The 21993-nt window shown below is 44.7% G+C and overlaps 1 pseudogene; it reads left to right on the top strand.

The window, feature by feature from the left end:
• The first annotated feature begins 5828 nt into the window (after positions 1 to 5828).
• LOC141562555 (germinal-center associated nuclear protein pseudogene) lies at positions 5829 to 12972 on the top strand (annotated as a pseudogene).
• The last annotated feature ends 9021 nt before the right edge of the window (positions 12973 to 21993 follow it).

Here is a 21993-nt window from a genome sequence, read left to right as displayed (position 1 = left end):
GTTCCAAAATTTCCCCTCTTTCCCTCCACTCCCTCCCCTAGAAGACAGGCATTACAATACATATTAAGTATGTTATAATATATCCTAGATACAATATATATGTGGAGAACTGGATTTTTTTGTTGTTGTTCTTGTTGTAAAGGAATAATTGGATTTGGAAGGCAAAAAAAACCTGGGAAGAAAAACAAAAAATGTAAACAATTTACACTCATTTCCCAGTGTCCCTGCTCTGGGTGCAGCTGATTCTGTCCATCAGTGATCATTTGGAACTGGATTCGATCTAAGAAATGTAAATGAAGACAACTCTAAGATACCACTACACACCTGTCAGATTGGCTAAGATGACAGGAACAAATAATGATGAATGTTGGAGGCGATGTGCTAAAACAGGGACACTGATGCATTGTTTGTGGAGTTGTGAAAGAATCCAACCATTCTGGAGAGCAATCTGGAATTATGCCGAAAATGTTATCAAACTGTGCATGCCCTTTGATCCCACAGTGCTACTACAGGACTTATATCGCAAAGAAAATACTAAAGAAGGGAAAGGGACCAGTATGTGCCAAAACATTTATGGCAGCCGTTTTTGTAGTGCCTACAAACTAGAAAATGAATTGTAGAATGGATGGGTCAATGATGGCATATGAATGTTTTGGAATATTATTGTTCTGTACGAAATGACCAGCAGGATGAATACAAAGAGGTTTGGAGAGACTTACATCAACTGATGCTGAGTGAAATGAGCAGAACCAGAAGATCACTATACACTTCAACAACAATACTGTATGAAGATATATTCTGATGGAAGTGGATATCTTCAACATACAGAAGATCCAACTCACTTCCAATTGATCAATGACAAGCAGAAACAACAACACCCAGAGAAAGATCACTGGGAATTGAATGTAAACTGTTAGCACTACTGCCTTTCTAACCAGGTTACTTATACCTTCGGAATCCAATTCTTAATGTACAACAAGAAAATTGGTTTTATACACATATATTGTATCTAGGTCATACTCTAACACATGTGATATTGTATGGGGCTGCCTGTCATCTAGGGGAGGAAGTAGAGGAAGGGAGGAGAAAATTTGGAAAAATGAATACAAATGATAATGCTATAAAAAATAATTACTCATCCTTATATACTGTCAAAAATTATAATTATAAAATTAATTTTAAAAGAGTAAAAAAAATAAAAACTAAATTCAACACCTATTAAAAAAAAAAGAAAGAAAGAAACAAGAAAAAAAAGAAATTATCAGCAGGATGAATACAGAGAGTCTTGGAGAGACTTACATCAACTGATGCTGAGTGAAATGATCAGAACCAGGAGATCATTATACACTTCAAGAACAATACTGTGTGAAGAGGATGTATTCTGATGGAAGTGGACATCTTCACCAAGAAAAGATCTAACTCACATCCAATTGATCAAAGATTGACACAATCAGCTACACTAAGAGAAGGATCACTGGTAAATGAGTGAAAACCATTTGCACTTTTTGTTTTTCTTCCCAGTTTATTTTTACTTTCTGAATCCATTTCTTCCATTGCAACAATAACAACAACAACAACAACAACAAAAATCGATTCTGCATACATATATGGTATCTAGGATACATTATAACATAGTTAATATGTATGGGCATGCCTGCCAACTAGGGAAGGTGGTGGAGGGAAGGAGGATAAAATTCGGAAAAGTGCAATGAATAATGTTATAAATTACCTATTCATATGTCAAAAAAATTATAATTATTAAATGAATAAAAAGAAAGACACACTTCAAACATACAACAGAATTCAACTGGTTTTAGGAAATTATATAAGTTATAGAAAAAGGAAAAAGAAGAAGGAGCAAAAGGGGGAGGGGTCAACTAAACAAGGTGAGAAGGATGAATCAGATAACAATGGAGTTAAATACAATTTTGAGCAACAGGAGCATTTCCCATCTCCTCCCTCAATTAACCCTTCAGTGTTGGAAGAAGGAGGAGGAGGGGAAGAGGCAGAAACACAAGCAGAATTGCCTGTTAAGCAGCCTGACAAGATTAGAAAAAGCATTGATTAAGGCTAAGAAGAAGAACAGGATGTAAGAGATTTTATAGATGCATAGCCTGGAATTGAAGAGATTGACTCTTCAGATCAAAAAAAGAGAAGTGACACTCCTTTTAATTTGGATAAAATGAAGGATTTGAAAAAAAAAGGTTACACCCTTTATGGAGCCACATCATCTTATGTTAAGATGTTAATAGTTCATTTGTCTTATGAAATCCTAACCCCAAGTGATTGGAAATCCATAGCAGGGACATGTTCAGAACCTGGACAAAACTTGTTGTGGCTTTGAGAATTTCATGAATTATGTAGGATTCAAGTCAGAGGCAATAGGGAAATAGGAGTTAACACACAATTGACTTTTGACCAACTAGCAGGTGAAGGTCAGTATGGAGAAAATTCAGAACAGATTGATTATCCCATAAGAGTGTATGAGCAAATTTCTAAGGCTGCAATAAAAGCTTGGGGTTCTCTCCCCAGACAGAAAGATCGAAGGGAGGCTTTCACTAAAATAGAGCAAGGTCCCAATAAACCTTTTGCGGATTTTGTGGGATGTCTGCTAACTGCTCTCAAAAGAAGTATTGGAGAAAATGCAGCTACAGAAATAATGACTAGACATTTGGCTATGGAAAATGCCAATGAGATTTGCAAAAGAATTCTATGGGGACTAGACAAAGATGCTTCTTTAGAGGAGATCATAAGAAGCTGTGCTACAGTGGGCAGCAATTCTCATTATGCTCAGACTATGAAGAACATGGAAAGACAGGGTCCTTCCTGGCAAAGGATTTTTAGGGAAACTCGTTGATGTTTTCAATGTGGAAAAGTTGGACATCTAAGAGCTCAGTGTAGATAAGAAGATAGAGTGAGAAGACAGGGTGAAAGAAGACCTAAAACCCCATGTCCAAATTGTCACAAGGGCTTCCACTGGGCCTCAGAATGTACACTGACCCAGAGAAATGAGAGGTGAGGCCCAGCTCCAAGAACACAATGAAAAGATACATGGGGCAAGATGGCAACTGAAGTTACACCCAAATAGTCTTGGACTCTGCTGTAATCTATCAGATGAAAAGTTATCATACGGAAGAAAGGGATTACCTGATCAGTCAGCCAAAAAGCAATCAGATATCAGAAATGGAGAGAAATTCACCTGGGGAGAATACATGCCTTTTAAACCAATGGGGCTGTGTCCAATGCCAACAGCTCCAATGTGATTGCCAGATGATGAGAAGAGATTTAGAAAGTGGTCAAAAGAAGGGGAAATTAGGTAGGTTAACTACCTGGGAGAGAGGGTTTGCTTATATTTTAACAGACATGAGGAAACAGGTGGAGAAGGAAACAGATGGATGGCAACAAGCGCCTGGAGATAGAAAGAAAATGAGCAAAAACTTAAAAGAAAGAGAAGATCTAAGAAACATCTGACACTGAAAGAGCATGGCTGATAAAGAGACTATTAAAGAACTTTAAAACCAGCAGGAATCATTAGATTCCTTAATACAAGATAAAACTGTTAAAGTACTTGAAAACCAGCAGAGAGCATTGATTCCTTGAGATAAAAAATTGTTAATGAGTCTATTGTAGGGTTTCAAAACTTGTAGGAATTATTGGATTATTGGCACATGAACTAATGGAGAATGGATTCCCTTTGGACTATTTCTAAGACTTATGGACATGTATAAATTCTCAATTTATGACTATTTCATCATGTTATTGGTTACATCACTTCCAGCATGTGTTATGATGCTATGTATTTGTGTAATTTATGTAATTATGTGTAATATCTCCCATAGTAATGGATTTATGTATTCCTGTTTCTTTTTTTTTAATTTTTTAAATTAATTTTATACTTATAACATTTTTTTGAAAGTAGATATGCATAAGTAATTTTTTCAACATTATCCCTTTACTCCCTTCTGTTCTGAGTTTTCCCCTCCTTCCCTCCACCCCGTCACATAGATGGCAGGCATTCCCATACATATTAAATATGTTCTAGTATATCCAAGATACAATATATGTGTGCAGTACCGAATTTTGTTGTAGTAGTTGTTGTTGTTGTTGTTGTTGTTGCAAAGGAAGAATTAGATTCAGAAGGTACAAATCACCTGAGAAGAAAAACAAAAAAAAGCAAACAGTTTACAACTATTTGCATGTGTTCCTTCCCTGAATGTAGCTGAATCTCTCCCTCATTGATCAATTGGATCTGAGTTAGATCTTCTCTTTGTTGAAGATAGCCACTTCCATCAAAATACATCCTCACATAGTATTGTTGTTGAAGTGTCTAATGATCTCCTGGTTCTGCTCGTTTCACTCAGCATCAGTTGATGTAAGTCTCTCCAAGCCTCTCTGTATTCATCCTGCTGGTCATTTCTTACAGAACAATAATATTCCTTAAGGTTCATATACCATAATTTACCCAACCACTCTCCAATTGATGGGCATTCATTCATTTTCCAGTTTCTATCCACTAGAAAAAGGGCTGCCACAAACTTTTTGGTACATATATATGGTACATATATTTCTTTCTTTTTTTTTGATTATTTTTTTGATTAATTTTACAATTATAATGTTTTTGACAATACATATGCATAGGTAATTTTTTACAATATTACCCTTTGTACACTCTTCTGTTCCGAATTTTCCCCTCTTTCCCTCCACTCCTTCCCCTGGATGGCAGGCATTCCCATACATATTCAGTATGTTATCGTATATCCTAGATACAATATATATGTTCAGAACCGAATCTTGTTGTTGTTGTCGTTGTTGTTGCAAAGGAAGAATTGGATACGGAAGGCAAAAATAACCTGGGGAGAAAAACAAAAAATGCAAGGAGTTTATACTCAATTCCCAGTGTTCCTTCTCAGGGTGTAGCTGATTGTGTTCATCATTGATCTACTGGAACTGGATTAGATCTTCTCTATGTTGAAGATATCCACTTCCATCACAATACATCCTCATACAGTATTATTGTTGAAGTGTATAATGATCTCCTAGTTCTGCTCAAGTCACTCAGCATCAGGTGATGTAAGTCTCTCCAAGCCTCTCTTTATTCATCCTGCTGGTCACTTCTTACAGAACAATAACATTCCATAACATTCATATACCATCATTTACCCAAGCATTCTCCAATTGATGGGCATCCATTCATTTTCCACTTTCAATCCACTACAAAAAGGGCTGCCACAAACCCTTTGGCCCATACAGGTCCCTTTCCCTTCTTTAGTAGTTCCTTGGGATATAAGCCCAGTAGTAGTAGCACTGCTGGATCAAAGGGTATGAACAGTTTGATAACTTTTTGGGCAATGTCTACCTGTTTCAAGGTCATGACCACCCTATGTGCTAAATCAAAAGAAAGGGGGGAATGCTAGCTAGGTTCCTTCCTGGGTGCTAAGTAGGTACCTAACAATTCTGTAGGGCAGAATTCAGACCTTTCGTTCGCACCTTTAAAAGCACTTGACACTTTCAGGATGCTGAAAGGAGTTAACACCTTTCAAAGGGCTTGCTCATTGGTCTAGAAGGAGTTCCCTCCCACAAGCCCCTTCTCTGGGAGGATTTAAGGAGCCAGCATTCAGGAAGAAGAGCATCTGAGATTCCACTTTGGTGCTGACTGGGGACACTTGGAGAAGAGCAGATTCACAAGGACTAAAGGAAAAGCCGGCTTGTGGAGATTCACAGGTAGGATTGACTTCCGGGAAAGCCAGGTAAGTCTGATTCCTTTCGGCGTCTACCTTTGTCTGCCTGTCCTTCTGTGCGTGCTTCCAGGAGCTGCTGGGATGGCCGCGATGAAGACAAACTTAGAGGAGGAAGTGATTTCTTTGCTCTCCTCTTCTACCAGTGGCTCCCTGGGAACGTTCCAGGTTCAGCCACCATTTCGATTCGGTCAGTCCTGGCTTTTTGGCCAGAGCGCCGTGGGCTCGGGGCAGAGTACGGGATTGGCCAAGACTTCTTGGGGGACCCAGTGTTCCTCAGGATCCACGGTCGGATTCCCGGCCACCTGCCGAGCCCCCCAGGCTCCTGAATGCACGGCGCCTTCTGGAACCCCCAGTGCGTCTGGATTTAGTTTCAAGATGCCCACCAACCTCGGAGCTTTCCCCAGCAAACCGGGCTTTGGGCACCGTAGCCGGGAGGCATCGGGTTGTAGTTTGGGGGCATCCGACTTCAGCTTTAAGGCTCCTGAAAGCTCAGTCTTCAGACCAATCTTTGGGGCCCAATCGGAGCCGGAGAAGACGCAGAGCCGCATCAGTGCGGCCTCTTTCACTTTCTCCCTCCCAGTTAGAGGGGGGCCTGAGACGCTGGGCTCCTTCACGTTTTCCCAGGGCTCAAGCAGCTCAGGCACCAGCCCGAGCGCCGTGGGCTCGGGGCAGAGCACGGGATTGGCCCAGACTTCTTGGGGGACCCAGTCTTCCTCAGGATCTATGCTGAGATTCCCGGCCAACTCCGGAGCCCTCCAGGCTCCTGTCTTCGCAGCGCCTTCTGGAACCCCCCGTGCATCGGGATTTAGTTTCAAGATGCCCACCAACAACGGAACTTTCCCCAGCACCCCGGGCTTTGGACACCGTAGCCGGAAGGCATCCGGCTGTAGTTTGGGGGCATCCGAGTTCAGCTTTAAGGCTCCTGAAAGCACAACCTTCAGACCAATCTTTGGGGCCCAATCGGAGCCGGAGAAGATGGAGAGGGACATCAGTCCGGCCTCTTTCACTTTCTCCCTCCCAGTTAGTGGGGGGCCTGAGGCGCTGGGCTGCTTCACGTTATCCCAGGGCTCAAGCAGCTCAGGCACCAGCCCGAGCGCCGTGGGCTCGGGGCAGAGCACGGGATTGGCCCAGACTTCTTGGGGGACCCAGTGTTCCTCAGGATCCACGGTCGGATTCCCGGCCACCTGCCGAGCCCCCCAGGCTCCTGAATGCACGGCGCCTTCTGGAACCCCCAGTGCGTCTGGATTTAGTTTCAAGATGCCCACCAACCTCGGAGCTTTCCCCAGCAAACCGGGCTTTGGGCACCGTAGCCGGGAGGCATCCGGCTGTAGTTTGGGGGCATCCGAGTTCAGCTTTAAGGCTCCTGAAAGCACAACCTTCAGACCAATCTTTGGGGCCCAATCGGAGCCGGAGAAGATGGAGAGGGACATCAGTCCGGCCTCTTTCACTTTCTCCCTCCCAGTTAGTGGGGGGCCTGAGGCGCTGGGCTGCTTCACGTTATCCCAGGGCTCAAGCAGCTCAGGCACCAGCCCGAGCGCCGTGGGCTCGGGGCAGAGCACGGGATTGGCCCAGACTTCTTGGGGGACCCAGTCTTCCTCAGGTTCTAAGCTCGGATTCCCGAGCACCTCCGGAGGCCCCCAGGCTCCTGTTTTCGAGGCGCCTTCTGCAACCCCCAGTGCATCGGGATTTAGTTTCAAGATGCCCACCAACAACGGAACTTTCCCCAGCACCCCGGGCTTTGGACACCGTAGCCGGAAGGCATCCGGCTGTAGTTTGGGGGCATCCGAGTTCAGCTTTAAGGCTCCTGAAGGCTCAGTCTTCAGACCAATCTTTGGGGCCCAATCGGAGCCGGAGAAGATGGAGAGGGACATCAGTCCGGCCTCTTTCCCCTTCTCCCTCCCAGTTAGTGGGGGGCCTGAGGCGCTGGGTTCCTTCACGTTTTCCCAGGGCTCAAGCAGCTCAGGCAGCAGCCCGAGTCTTCCTTTCTCCAACGCATCTAGCAAGCCTCCCTCCTCCACTTTTGCCTCTCCAAGTCAGAATGTGGAGGAGGAAAAGAGGGGCCCTAAACCAGCATTTGGGAGTTCAGGGAGCGGCTTCACGAGCTTCGCCTCCTCGGGCTCTGGAGGGGAGCCCTTTCCTAGGAGCAAAGCAGAGGGCAAGCTAGGAAGGGGAGATGCTGCTGGCCACGGAGGGTCGCTCTCTGGCCACGTGAAGGGGCCGAAAAGGAAGAAAGAGCACGACGGCTCACCCAGGAGACGAGATTACGACTGTGTGGAGGACATGCAGCTCTTGTCCCAGGGAGATCATCCTCGAAAGAAGCGCCCTCCTCGCCTGGCTCGCCCACGGGCTGGCGGCTCGTTCGGGGGGACGCTGCAGGACACGCTGAGGAGTAACAAAGGAGGCGGCCACCTGGGAAGCACAGGAATGAAAAAGGAAGTGGGCAGTGTAGAATCCAGTGAGACGGAGCAAAGCGCTGGAGCGGGAGCCACCTGGTCCACGTTGTTCGCCCCCCGGCTGAAGGAAGAGGAGATGGGTGGCAAAAGGAGCCAGGAAGTGTCCGCCTGCAGGGCTACCCCTTCCCGCCGCGGAGGGAAGAAGGAGAGCGTGGAGAGCTCGAGCAGCCTGTCCCCCAGCGAGCTCCCCGCCATTCAGTGCAAGAAGATCCCCAACTACCTCAAGGACAGAGCCATCCTGCAGGAGCACTTTGGCCGATTGAGGAAGGTGCGGCGCATCCATCCCCGGCGCCGAGGCAAGCTCGGCTCTGTGCCCTTCTGGGACCACGCCTCTGGAGCCCGGGCTCGGAAGAAAGGGAAAGGGAAAGGCTTGCACAGAGTCCTCCTCTTTTGGCGCGAGAACAACAGAAGTCCCAGGAAGAAGACCTTTTTCCCAAAGGAGAAAATAGCGAGTCAGAGCTGGGAAGACTCTGGTTTCCAGCGCTCCCCGCTGCCCAAAGCCCTCTGGAGACCTGCAACTGGCCAGAGCAGCAGCCTTCTCGGGAAGAGTTGTCCAGTGAAGAAATCGAGGCAGCCCGAGTCTCTGCAGTCTGAGGGGGAGCCCTTGGATTGTGGGCCTGAGATCCCGAGCTCAGACCTGCCGGGACTGTCAGTGAGCAGCCTGAGCACCTTGATGGGCGCGGTGGCCGAGACGTCGGAGGACAAGTACCGCCTCCTGGACCGGAGGGATAAGATCCTGAGGCAAGCTCGCGGGAAGAGAACGGCTCTGGACCAAGCCAAAGGCTTTTGGGGCACGTGCCGGGACATGTGTCCTGAGAAAGAGCGCTACATGAGAGAGAGCAGGAAGCAGCTGAGCTCTTTCGAAGTGATCCCTGGCACAGATCAGGTGGACCACGCGGCGGCAATCAAGGAATACAGCCGCTCCTCCGCTGACCAGGAGGAGCCTCTGCCTCAGGAGCTGCGTCCTTCCGGGGTGCTGGGCATGACCATGGACTACCTGGTCACTCAGGTCCTGGACCGGAGGGAAGGGAGCTCGCGCGACTGGTACGACTTTGTGTGGAACAGGACCCGCGCCATCAGGAAGGACATCACCCAGCAGCACCTCGGTGACCCGCTCACCGTGTCGCTGATGGAGAAGTGCACCCGCTTCCACATCCACTGTGCGCACTCGATGTGTGAGGAGCCCGTGGGCTCCTTCGACGCCAAGATTAACCAGGAGAACATGACCAAGTGCCTGCAGAGCCTTAAGGAGATGTACCAGGACTTGGCCGATGAGGGCGTCCTCTGTGCGCGGGAAGCGGAATTCCGAGGCTACCAAGTTCTGCTCCATCTCCACCAGGGCGACATTCTGAGAGAGGTGCAGCAGTTCCGGCCCGAGGTGCGAAACTCCCCCGAGGTGAAATTTGCAGTGCAGGCTTTGGCGGTTGTGAACAGCAACAACTTTGTCCGGTTCTTCAAGCTGGTGCGCTCTGCCTCCTACCTCAACGCCTGCCTCCTGCACTGCTACTTCCATCAGATCCGGAAAGAGGCATTGCGGGCTCTCCTCGTGGCCTACACGGGGAGCGCTCGGAGATCCACACGCTTTCCGGTGGATCACCTGGTGCCCATGTTACTGTTTCGAGATGCCCAGGAAGCCAGCGACTTCTTGACTTCCTGTGGCCTCGCGGTGTCTGATGGCTGCGTGGAGCTGAAGCGGTCCGCCTTCTTGGAAGCCGGGGGCTCAGCCAAGGCAAAGAAGTGCCCTTTGATCACCGAGAAGCTCACCGTCTCCGTTGGAGAAGTGGTGAATGGGGGGCCGTTACCCCCCGTCCCTCGTCACATCCCGGCGTGTAGCTTCAACACCCACAACGAATACGTGGGCGAGAGCGCGGCCCCCGAGTCTGCTCCGCGTGGACAGAAACCCGCTGTGGAGAGGGGGGGAGGCGGCAAGCTGGAAGAAGGCAGCCCTGGGACCGAAGCGCTGGCGCTGTGTGTTCCGCCGCAGCCCTGCCCGCCCCTGCCTCAGCCGCTGCTGACCCAGAGCGCCGGGCTGCCGCCAGCCCTCGGGGCTCCCGGCCCTGTCCTGCCAGGGGCTGCCTCGTCATCTGGCTTCCAGCCCGTGGGGCGGCCCGAGCTGCCTGCTCCCCGGCCTCGGCCGAGCTACACCGACTCGGACCTCGTGGGGGTCGTGGAAGACCTTGCCCGGGACGTCCTCAGAGGCTACTATGAAGAAGTCGGCCAGGCCGGAGCTGCCTACGCCGCTGCGGCCTGGAGGCTTTCCCAAGTGCTCACGGAGGAGCTCCTGGCCACCACCACCGGGGACATGCTGAGGCAGACCGCCGCTGAGGAACTGAAGGAAGAAAGAGCAAGAATTCAAGAAGAACAGAAGAGAGCTGAAGAACAAAGACGGGCCCAGGAGCTGGAGAGCGCCCTGGAGACCGAGAGGAGGGCCTGTGTGGCCCGCTGCTCTGAAGACGTCTGCGATCGCCTCATGGATCTCTTCTTGCCAGAGGAGATTTTCCAGAGTGCCCGAGAGACCCTGCAGGAACTTCAGGGCCTCTGTCAATACTGGCAGAGGTGGAGGAAAGCCCTGGCAGCGCGGAAAAAACTCCAGAGACAGAGGAGACCATTCCCCGCGGCCCCCTGCCGTGTGGACCTCAGCAACGGATTGCAGGCCTTGGGCCCCCGTGCCCAGTGTCCCCTTGCTAAAGAGCGCCTGGCCAAAGGAGTCCCGGATCTGGGGCACCCGGGAAAACTGGGGCTCTCCTGCACCAGGTTACAGTGGACGAGAAACAAGACGATCCATCCAATGAAGGTTCACTCTTTCTACCAGCAATTGCTCAGTGAAGCGGTGTGGAGCCCTCTGGACCTGCCGGCCCTCGTCGCCGAGCATTACCCTGGGCAGCGGGAACAGGTGTTCTGGAAGCTGGTGTTGGCGCTGCCGGACGGTGAAGAGGCCGACAGTGAAGAGCCCGCCTCTGGCTATCCCAGCAGGATGCTAGAGACTTGGCTGAAGGTCAAGTTCATGGGTGGGGAAGATTTCCAAAAGGGGGCCCGTCACGCTTCCCAGGGGATCCAGACGCTGACCCTGCTGAAGGCCTGGAGCCCCAAAGGGGCTCGAGCGGTCCGGGTCAACGTGTGCATTAAGGTGGCCCACGGCCTGTTGAGCGACTGGGCCCTGGATGCCACGGAGACGCAGAAGGCCCTTCTGGGCACCAGCGGCCTTCTCTTCGTGCTGCCCCCCCGCGGCAAGAGTGTGGTGGCGGCCGAGGAGGACGCGTCCTGGCTCTCGGCCCTGCTGCGGCTCCAACAGCTGCTGCAGGCCAAGCCCTTGCAGCCCCCGGTGCCCCTGGTGGTTCTGGTGCCCGGCCGCGAGGGGGCCAGCGTGAGGGACGTGGAGGAGGGTCTGAGGCTTCGGGACTTGCTTTCCTCGCAGCTTCTCTCGGATTACACGGTCTTGGAGATCCCAGCTGCCGTCAACGATGTCCAAGGCACCAACAGGGTGTCGCAGGCCGTCCAGTGGCTGGTGTCTCGCTGCCCCAGCTCCCCGGAGCTCTGCTGCCAGACCCTGCCCCAGTACATCGAGGACGGCGTCAGGCGCGAGTTCAGCGAGCGCTTCTTCCAGGACCGCAAGGAGCGGCGTGTGGCCGGCCTGGCCTGGCAGGAGCCCGGCGCCATCATCGAGCTCTTCAACGGCGTGCTGCACTTCCTGGCGGACGTGGCCTCCTCCGAGCAGCTCTGCCAGCTGTCCTGGCCCATCACGGAGTTCGCCGAGCCGGGCGGCAACAAGCTGCTTCCTCCCCTGCGCTGGAACGCGCCCGGCCACCTGGCCTGGCTGAAGAAGGTCGTTCTCTCCTTGCAGCTGCCCCCCGTGGACCTCCCCGCCCCGGGCGCTCCTTGGCCTCTGGCGTGCAACGCCATCTCCCGCTACGTCTCGCAGATCCCGAGCTGTGGCCAGACGCAGCCCATCCTGCAGTCTCAGCTGGACAACCTCCTGAGTCGGACGTACGCCAAGTGGACGAACCAAGACCTGGGGGCCTTGGGCGACACGGGGCCCCGTGGGGAGGAGATTCCGTGGGATGACATCATCGCTCTGTGCATTAATCACAAGCTGCGGGACTGGAAGCCTCCCAGTCTGCCCGTCACGCCAGAGGCTCTGAGCCAAGATGGGCACATCTGCGTCTACTTTTTCAAGAGCCACTTACAAAGCTACCAGGTCCCCGGGGCCTGGGCACACGCCCGGCTGCAGACCCACAAGGAGGTGGTGCAGCGGCCCGCCCGCCGACCTTTGGGCCTAAAGCCTTGGCGCTCCGCCAAGAGCCTCTCCCCGTCGTGGCTCCACGTTCCCTACGGCGGGACCAGGGCCCCCGACAGCGGCCAAACCGGCCGCGTGCCCGACGCCCAGGAGCTGGCCCGCCCCCGCCTCGGCCGAGGAGCTGCTCCCGGGGCGCCTGGCCGCCAGCCTGCAGCTGGAGAAGGAGGAGAGCAGGAGGTTCGAACAGCAGCTGCGTCACTGGCTGTCGGGAGACGCCGAGCAGGGCCCGGACTCCAGCCCCCTCCCCGTCTACCTTCCTCAAGCTCTCCTATCGACGCCTCAGGCTCTGCGGCCCGTCCTCCGAGGGTCAGCGCCCAACAGCCCCCGGGACCAGAAGGCCGCCGAGGGGCGGAGGCCGGCCCCGGCCATGGGCGGCTCTCTGACCCACAAGCTGAGACACTTAGAAAGCCTGATTGAGCGCACTCGACAGGAGGAGCTCGTCTGGGAGCGGCACCTCTCCAACTTGCTGGACATGGTGGACATCTGACAAGCCGGACAGTGGGGAGGGTCTCTGCGCGCACACAATCATGTTCTCTGCCGATGCTTGCCCAGTGGCTGCCACTGGGGCTGTAAATCAAGGAAAATAAATAAACAAACAAACGAATGAATGAATGAATGAATAAAGAAATAAGTGGGTAAATAGATAAATAAATAAATAAACAAAAAAACAAACAAAAAAGAAAAAAAAAAAAACAAACACAACAAAACCAAAATAAACACAGAATGAAAATGTGATATATTTACATTTATGATATGCAGTCTGAGTGAAATGGGCAATCAAAATATTTTACTCTTATCCCAGACTCAGAAACGTTACTATTAATTAAATGAGTAAATTTGATATGATACATGGAAAATAGGGAGAGAAACTGAGGCTGATGAAAGTTGAGGGCTGGCAAGAAAGCCTAAGGCTGCCAAAAGCAGGGAGGAAAAAATGAGGAGGGGGCTAGTTTTGGTTACAGGCGGCCAGTTTTCCCATGAAAGAAGAGTACCCTACCCTCTGTGGGTTTCCATGAGCTCCATCCTCATAATTCTCACTGACATCGAGCCAGTGCTTTCAATGATATCCATATTTGCACAGCACAGGTGTTTGAGCACAGAGCATGAAATAAAGACTTAAAAAAAACTGCTTCTGCTACTACCTGTCTACACGACCATGAACAAGGGCCTCAATCTCTTTAAGACTGCTTTCTTGTCTATAAAATGACAATGTTAATAACTGTAAGGTCTATGTTGTTGGGAGGTTGAAAGGAGACAATGAATAGAAAGGTTGTTCCAAACCTCCCAGCCATAGCTCTCCAAAGTTACTTATTATCTTTGAAGGGTCCAATGTGGTTTAGAAACACTAGAATATTCCATTTAAAGCTGGGAAAAAGATTCCACAGATTTGATCAATCAATGTGCATTAATTAAACACTTACTATGTTGGAGATACTGTGCTAGGTGCTAGCAACAGCAATCTTACAAGTAGGAATTATTCTAAAGGAAGATAACAATGTGTACCTATAGCGGGCACATGTATTCTTCTTGTGCAGTCTGTAATGTCTGACTCTTTGTTACCGCATCTGGGGTGTTTTTGGAAAAATTACCCACATAGTTTGGCCTTTCCTTCTCCAGCAATTTTACATGTTAGGAAACTGAGGCAGACAGGTTGAAGGGATGTGTCCAGAATCACACAGCTAGGGAATATCTGAATTCAGGAAAATAAATCTTGCTGACTCCAGGTCCACTAATCTATACACTGCACCACCTACCTGTCCTTCAGTTATAAACATGATACATACATACATATAAATTAGAACCATCAGTTTAGCACCAGAAGGGGAATAGGAAAATCTTTTAGTTCAACTTCTTTCTTACACATGAGGAAACTGAGATCAGAGAGGCAAATTGATTTGCCAATAGAACTAATAAATATTAGGAAGCACGATCTAAACCCAGGTTTCTACTGAGTCAAAATTTAGAAATTAGAGTTTAAATTTAGAAAATTTAGAATTTAGTCAATTTTAGACTGGGTAGCTTGCTTTTGTTTTCTTGGGGGGAGAGGAACCACTGCAGTCTGGTGACTTCAGCCAAGAGAGACAAAAACTGGGTCTTTGGAACTCTCCGTGCTCTTTCGGAGATAGCCTTGTGCCTTGATGCATGTGGGCCAACCCTGATATTGCTTGCAAACAGCAGGTTCTGAAGGCAGAAAGCCTGACAGCACTTATGTCGTGCAGCTTGTTTTCCTAGACATTATTTCTCAGTTGCCACAACCGGCTGACATGAAGACTATGCCTTCCAAGAGGAAACAATGATCCCCTATTCATGGGGAAGCATACAGAGATAGAAAATCATGATATCCAATGATGGACAGAATCAGATACACCCAGAGAAGGAACACTGGGAATTGAGTGTAAACTGTTTGCACTATTGTCTTTCTACCCAGGTTACCTTTACCTTCTGAATCCAATCGCCCATGCATATGTACTATCAAAAATTATAATTATAAAATTAAAAAAAAAAAAAGAAATGGACTCAGACACAATCAGTTCTTTCTCTGGGGGTGTATAGCATTTTTCATCATAAATACTACAGAAGTATCTTGAATCATTTTAATGCTGAAACAAGCTAAGTCCCTCATGATCATCATGCAATATTGCTGTTATTGTGTATTTTGCTCTAGTTCTGCTTGCTTCACTTTGCATCAGTAAATTTAAGTCTTCCCAGATATTTCTGAAAGCATGCTTTATGTAATTTTATATATTTCAATAGTATTACATCATGATTATATATGTTCAACTATTCTCTAACTGACGTTACCCTCTCAATTTTAATTATTTGTGTGTGTATATCTATATACATATTACAAAGAAGTTCTTTCCCTTGTATGTAATCGCTTAAATTTTTTGGTTTTACCAAACATATTGCTACGTCCATTTAATACGATTTATTGTGTGCCCTATTCTATTTATTTCACTTGTCCACTGCTTTATTTTGTATCCTGTACCAGATTGTTTTGATGGTTACCATTTTGAGATTTGGATTGTCTTGCTAGCGATTAATGATGCTATTGACCATACCACTATCTCTCCTGAAAATGAGTTATGTTACATATAATCTTTGCCTGGAGATTTTTCTCATTCAATCATGGAATCAATACACATACATTTAGTGAGTGCTTATTAATTGGAAAGTCATGCTAAATGCTGGAGATACACAATTTTTAATGTAAAGTCCCCTGTTCTCAGGGAATTTATTCTGTTATTTTATTTTCTGTGGTACATGTAGCCAGATATGTGAAGGGGGGGAAATAGACAAAGTAATTTAATGTAGGAGAACAGAACTGGAAAATATCAGGATAAATCTTCTGTAGAATCTGAGATATGGCTTGAAGGAAGCTATGGATTCTAGAGTTGAAGGAGAAGAGATAATGAATTCCAGGTAGAGAGCACACCCTATGCAAAGGCACGGAGGTGAGAGATCAAAAAGTTCTGTACAAGAAAAATAATTCTATGTAAAAGCGGGCCAGTTTGTCTGGAACATAAAATGCTTGGGAGTGAAGTGTAGTATAGCCTACAAAAGTAGGCAGAAGAATTAAGATTTTGAAGAGATTGAAAAAGAGGAGTTAATTGTTGATCCAACAGGCTATAAGGAGGCCCTATAACTTCTGGAAAAGTTGATGGAGTATATTTTAAGGATATTCCATTAATGTGACTCATTATTCGAGCCCATCTTAGTGTCTGGGAACTTCAGTATCTGGCACTACTTCTAAATTAGTGATCAACCTTCTGGGGTTCTGTTTTGATTGTAATTCATTGTCTTTTTTTCTGTTCTCTCCTCTGGAAGGGACTCACAGGATATGCAATGATTTCCCTAATAACTCAGGAACCATTTTTGCATCTTCCAGAGTTAGAATACTTCTGGCTTATCTACATCTTCTGTGCTATAATGCATAGGTTCCACAGTACTATCTTCTGGAAGAGACACAAACAAACAATATATCCTTAGATGGCTCTATAAGGATCATTCTTCTCAACTGCTGCAATAATTCTCCTATTTATTAGTTACTGTTGAGTGCATCTTGTCTTCTTTATTTAAAAAAAAAATAAAATCTTTGTAAATGATTTTTCTTTGATCAACTCCTCCAACTGATTTGTTAAGGATTTTCTTTTTCCCTGAAAAACACGCTTCTCTATATTTTTACTCCTTTGTAACTCCTATTTTTCTTCAGGACACCTGATCTGGGTCATACAATAGTTGAGGCTGTTTCTAATACTTCCTCAAACCAATAGAAACTGATGCCCAGAAATAAAGTTTTTTTTATGCTAAGTATACTGTATTAATCTGCATTCATTCCAGTCAAAGTAGACACTTTAAATATTTGTTGAAAGTATGAATGAACAAATGAACAAAAAGAGAGAGAGAGAGAGAGAGAGAGAGAGAGAGAGAGAGAGAGAGAGAGAGAGCAAATTAAACATAGGTCAAAAAAGATATAGAAGGAAACAATTGTTTGGACATGGATAGATACATTATATTTGAATAATACTTTAATATATTGTACATGTATTGGTCAACCTGTCATGTGGGGGAGGGGAGAGGGAAAGGAGGGGAAATGTTGGAATAAAAGGTTTTGCAATTGTCAATGCAGATATCTTGTAGATAAAATGCTATAATAATAGATAGATAAACAAACAAACAAATACATAAATACATAAATATACAGATGAATGAATGAATAAATAAATAAAAGATAAAAAACAAGAGATTAAAGGACTTCAAGATCACATCATATGATCATCATCTGAATGTACTAGCGATAAGATAAGACTGAAGTCTGACACAAAATGATGAGGTTGGGAAGTGTAGCAATTGATGAGTTTTGGCACCAAATGTTGGGGTTCAGTGCCAGTTCCTCGTTTAAAATACAAGGTGCAAGGCATGTACGATGAATCCACAAGAGTTTTCTCCTTGTCAAATGATAATTGTGTTTATTGGAAGAGATTATGAACAATATGAAGAAGTTAAATAGATACTAAAACTGGCAAATATGAAATAGTATCTGGAGAGCATACTGCTCACAAAGAAAGGGGTTTTAAAAATCAACAAGGGAAAATACAAGTTCCCTAGTGGAGTTCCCAGTTAATCAGAAGAATGAGAATACACCATGAAGTGGGAATATTCCATGGAGGAGTTTAGTATCCTAAGGGAAAAGACACCATGAGGCATGGGGAGGAATGAGAAAACACTACTAGGCAGAACCCAGTAGCAGGATAATGCCAATAGTGATAGCACAAATCAATAAAACTAAGAGTTGATTGTATGAAAAAAACAACAAAATAGACAAGCCCTTAGTAAATCTGATTAAAAAAGGAAAGAGGAAGATCAAAGGGTTAGTCTTAAAAATGAAAAGGGAGAATTCACCACTAATAAAGAGGAAATTAGAACAATAATCAGGAGATACTTTGCCCAACTTTATGCCAAAAAATTCGATAACCTAAGGGAACTGGATGACTACTTCCAAAATATATAGGCTTCCAAGATCAACAGAGGATGAAGTAAATTGCTTAAATAGTCCCATTTCAGAAAAAGAAATACAACAAGCTATTCATCAACTCCCTAAGAAAAAATCCCCTGGGCCAGATGGATTTACAGGTGAATTCTACCAAACATTCAAAGAACAATTAGCTCCAAGGTTATATAAACTATTTGAAAAAATAGGGAATGAAGGAGTCCTGCCAAATTCCTGTTATGACACAGACATGGTACTGATACCCAAACCAGGCAGGTTGAAAATGGAGAAAGAAAACTATAGACCATTCTACCTAATGAATATTGATGCTAAAATCTTAAATGAGCTATTAGCAAAAAGACTCTCCCCAGGATAATACATCATGATCAAGTAGGATTTATACCAGGAATGCAGGGCTGGTCCAATATCAGGAAAATGTTCAGTATAATAGGCCATATTAATAACCAAATTAACAAAAATCATATGATCATCTCAATAGATGCAGAAAAGGCATTTGATGAAATCCAACATCCATTTCTATGGAAAACACTTGAGAATATTGGAATAAATGGACTTTTCCTTAAAATAATCAGTAGCATCTATTTAAAATCATCAATAATCATATGTATTGGGGAAACACTGCAACCATTCCCATTAAGATCAGGGCTGAAACAAGTGTGTCCACTATCACTTTACTATTCAATATTGCATTAGAAATGCTAGGCTGGGCAATAAGACCCCAGAAAGAGATTAAAGGAAGTAGAGTAGGTAGTGAGGAAGCCAAACTATCACTCTTTGCAGATGATATGATGGTATACTTAGAAAACCCCAAGGTTCTGCTAAAAAGCTATTAGAAATAATTTGTAACGTTAGCAAAGTTGCAGGATACAAAATAAATCCACATAAATCCTCGGCATTTTTATACATTAACAACACAATCCAACAGCAAGAGCAACAAAGAGAATTCCCATTCAAAATAACATTTGCTAGTATAAAATCTTTAGGAATCTATCTCCAAAAGGAAAGTCAAGAATTATATGAGCAAAATTACAAAACACTTGCCACGAAAATAAAGTCAGATTTAAACAACTGGAAAAATATTAAGTGCTCTTGGATGGGCCGAGCAAATATAATAAAGGTGACAATACTCCCTAAACTAATCTATTTATTTAGCGCTATAACAGACTCCAAAAAAACTATTTTAAAGACCTAGGTAAAACAACAATAACAACAACAACAACAACAACAACAACAACAAAGTGCATATGCAAAAACAAAAGGTCACAAATTTCAAGGGAATTAATTAAAAAAAATAATCAAACAAAGGTGACCTAACTGGACGTGTTCTAAAACTATATTAAAAAGCATCAGTCACTAAAATCATTTGGTATTGGCTAAGAAACAGACTAGATGATCAGTGGAATAGGTTAGGTTCACAGGACATGATAGTGAATAAAAATATTAATCTAATGTTTGATAAACCCAAAGATCCAAAATTTGGGGAATAGAAATCTTTTTTTGACAGAAACTGCTGGGAAAACTGGAAATTAGTAAGGCAGAAACTAGGCATGGACCCACATTTAACACCACATACTAAGATGAGATCAACATGGGTCCATGATTTAGGCATAAAGAACAAGATCATAAATAAATTAGAGGAGCATAGGATAGCTTACCTCTCAGACTTGTGTCTGAGGAAGGAAGGAGGAGGAAGGAATTTGTGACCAAAGGAGAACTAGAGATCATTATTGATCACAAAATAGAAAATTTTGATTACATCAAATTAAAAAGCTTTTGTACAAACAAAACTAATGCAAACAAGATTAGAAGGGAAGTAACAAATTGGGAAAACATTTTTTTTTTTTTACAATTATAGGTTCTGATAAGGGAGTCATCTCCAAAATATACAGAGAATTGACTCTAATTTAAAAGAAACCAAGCCATTCTCCAATTGAAAAGTGGTCAAAGGATATGACCAGACAATTTTCAGATGATGAAATTGAAACTATTTCCACTCATATGAAAGAGTGTTCCAAATCACTATTGATCAGAGAAATGCAATTTTTAAAATTTTTTTAAATTAATTTTATAATTATAATATTTTTGACAATACATATGCATAGGTAATTTTTTACAACATTACCCTTTGTACACTCTTCTGTTCCAAAATTTCCCCTCTTTCCCTCCACTCCCTCCCCTAGAAGACAGGCATTACAATACATATTAAGTATGTTATAATATATCCTAGATACAATATATATGTGGAGAACTGGATTTTTTTGTTGTTGTTCTTGTTGTAAAGGAATAATTGGATTTGGAAGGCAAAAAAAACCTGGGAAGAAAAACAAAAAATGTAAACAATTTACACTCATTTCCCAGTGTCCCTGCTCTGGGTGCAGCTGATTCTGTCCATCAGTGATCATTTGGAACTGGATTCGATCTAAGAAATGTAAATGAAGACAACTCTAAGATACCACTACACACCTGTCAGATTGGCTAAGATGACAGGAACAAATAATGATGAATGTTGGAGGCGATGTGCTAAAACAGGGACACTGATGCATTGTTTGTGGAGTTGTGAAAGAATCCAACCATTCTGGAGAGCAATCTGGAATTATGCCGAAAATGTTATCAAACTGTGCATGCCCTTTGATCCCACAGTGCTACTACAGGACTTATATCGCAAAGAAAATACTAAAGAAGGGAAAGGGACCAGTATGTGCCAAAACATTTATGGCAGCCGTTTTTGTAGTGCCTACAAACTAGAAAATGAATTGTAGAATGGATGGGTCAATGATGGCATATGAATGTTTTGGAATATTATTGTTCTGTACGAAATGACCAGCAGGATGAATACAAAGAGGTTTGGAGAGACTTACATCAACTGATGCTGAGTGAAATGAGCAGAACCAGAAGATCACTATACACTTCAACAACAATACTGTATGAAGATATATTCTGATGGAAGTGGATATCTTCAACATACAGAAGATCCAACTCACTTCCAATTGATCAATGACAAGCAGAAACAACAACACCCAGAGAAAGATCACTGGGAATTGAATGTAAACTGTTAGCACTACTGCCTTTCTAACCAGGTTACTTATACCTTCGGAATCCAATTCTTAATGTACAACAAGAAAATTGGTTTTATACACATATATTGTATCTAGGTCATACTCTAACACATGTGATATTGTATGGGGCTGCCTGTCATCTAGGGGAGGAAGTAGAGGAAGGGAGGAGAAAATTTGGAAAAATGAATACAAATGATAATGCTATAAAAAATAATTACTCATCCTTATATACTGTCAAAAATTATAATTATAAAATTAATTTTAAAAGAGTAAAAAAAATAAAAACTAAATTCAACACCTATTAAAAAAAAAAAAGAAAGAAAGAAACAAGAAAAAAAAGAAATTATCAGCAGGATGAATACAGAGAGTCTTAGAGAGACTTACATCAACTGATGCTGAGTGAAATGATCAGAACCAGGAGATCATTATACACTTCAAGAACAATACTGTGTGAAGAGGATGTATTCTGATGGAAGTGGACATCTTCACCAAGAAAAGATCTAACTCACATCCAATTGATCAAAGATTGACACAATCAGCTACACTAAGAGAAGGATCACTGGTAAATGAGTGAAAACCATTTGCACTTTTTGTTTTTCTTCCCAGTTTATTTTTACTTTCTGAATCCATTTCTTCCATTGCAACAATAACAACAACAACAACAACAACAAAAATCGATTCTGCATACATATATGGTATCTAGGATACATTATAACATAGTTAATATGTATGGGCATGCCTGCCAACTAGGGAAGGTGGTGGAGGGAAGGAGGATAAAATTCGGAAAAGTGCAATGAATAATGTTATAAATTACCTATTCATATGTCAAAAAAATTATAATTATTAAATGAATAAAAAGAAAGACACACTTCAAACATACAACAGAATTCAACTGGTTTTAGGAAATTATATAAGTTATAGAAAAAGGAAAAAGAAGAAG

This window comes from Sminthopsis crassicaudata, chromosome 3, assembly GCF_048593235.1.
Source record: "Sminthopsis crassicaudata isolate SCR6 chromosome 3, ASM4859323v1, whole genome shotgun sequence".
Taxonomy (NCBI): Eukaryota; Metazoa; Chordata; class Mammalia; order Dasyuromorphia; family Dasyuridae; genus Sminthopsis; species Sminthopsis crassicaudata.
This window is presented reverse-complemented; position numbering and strand designations above follow the sequence as displayed.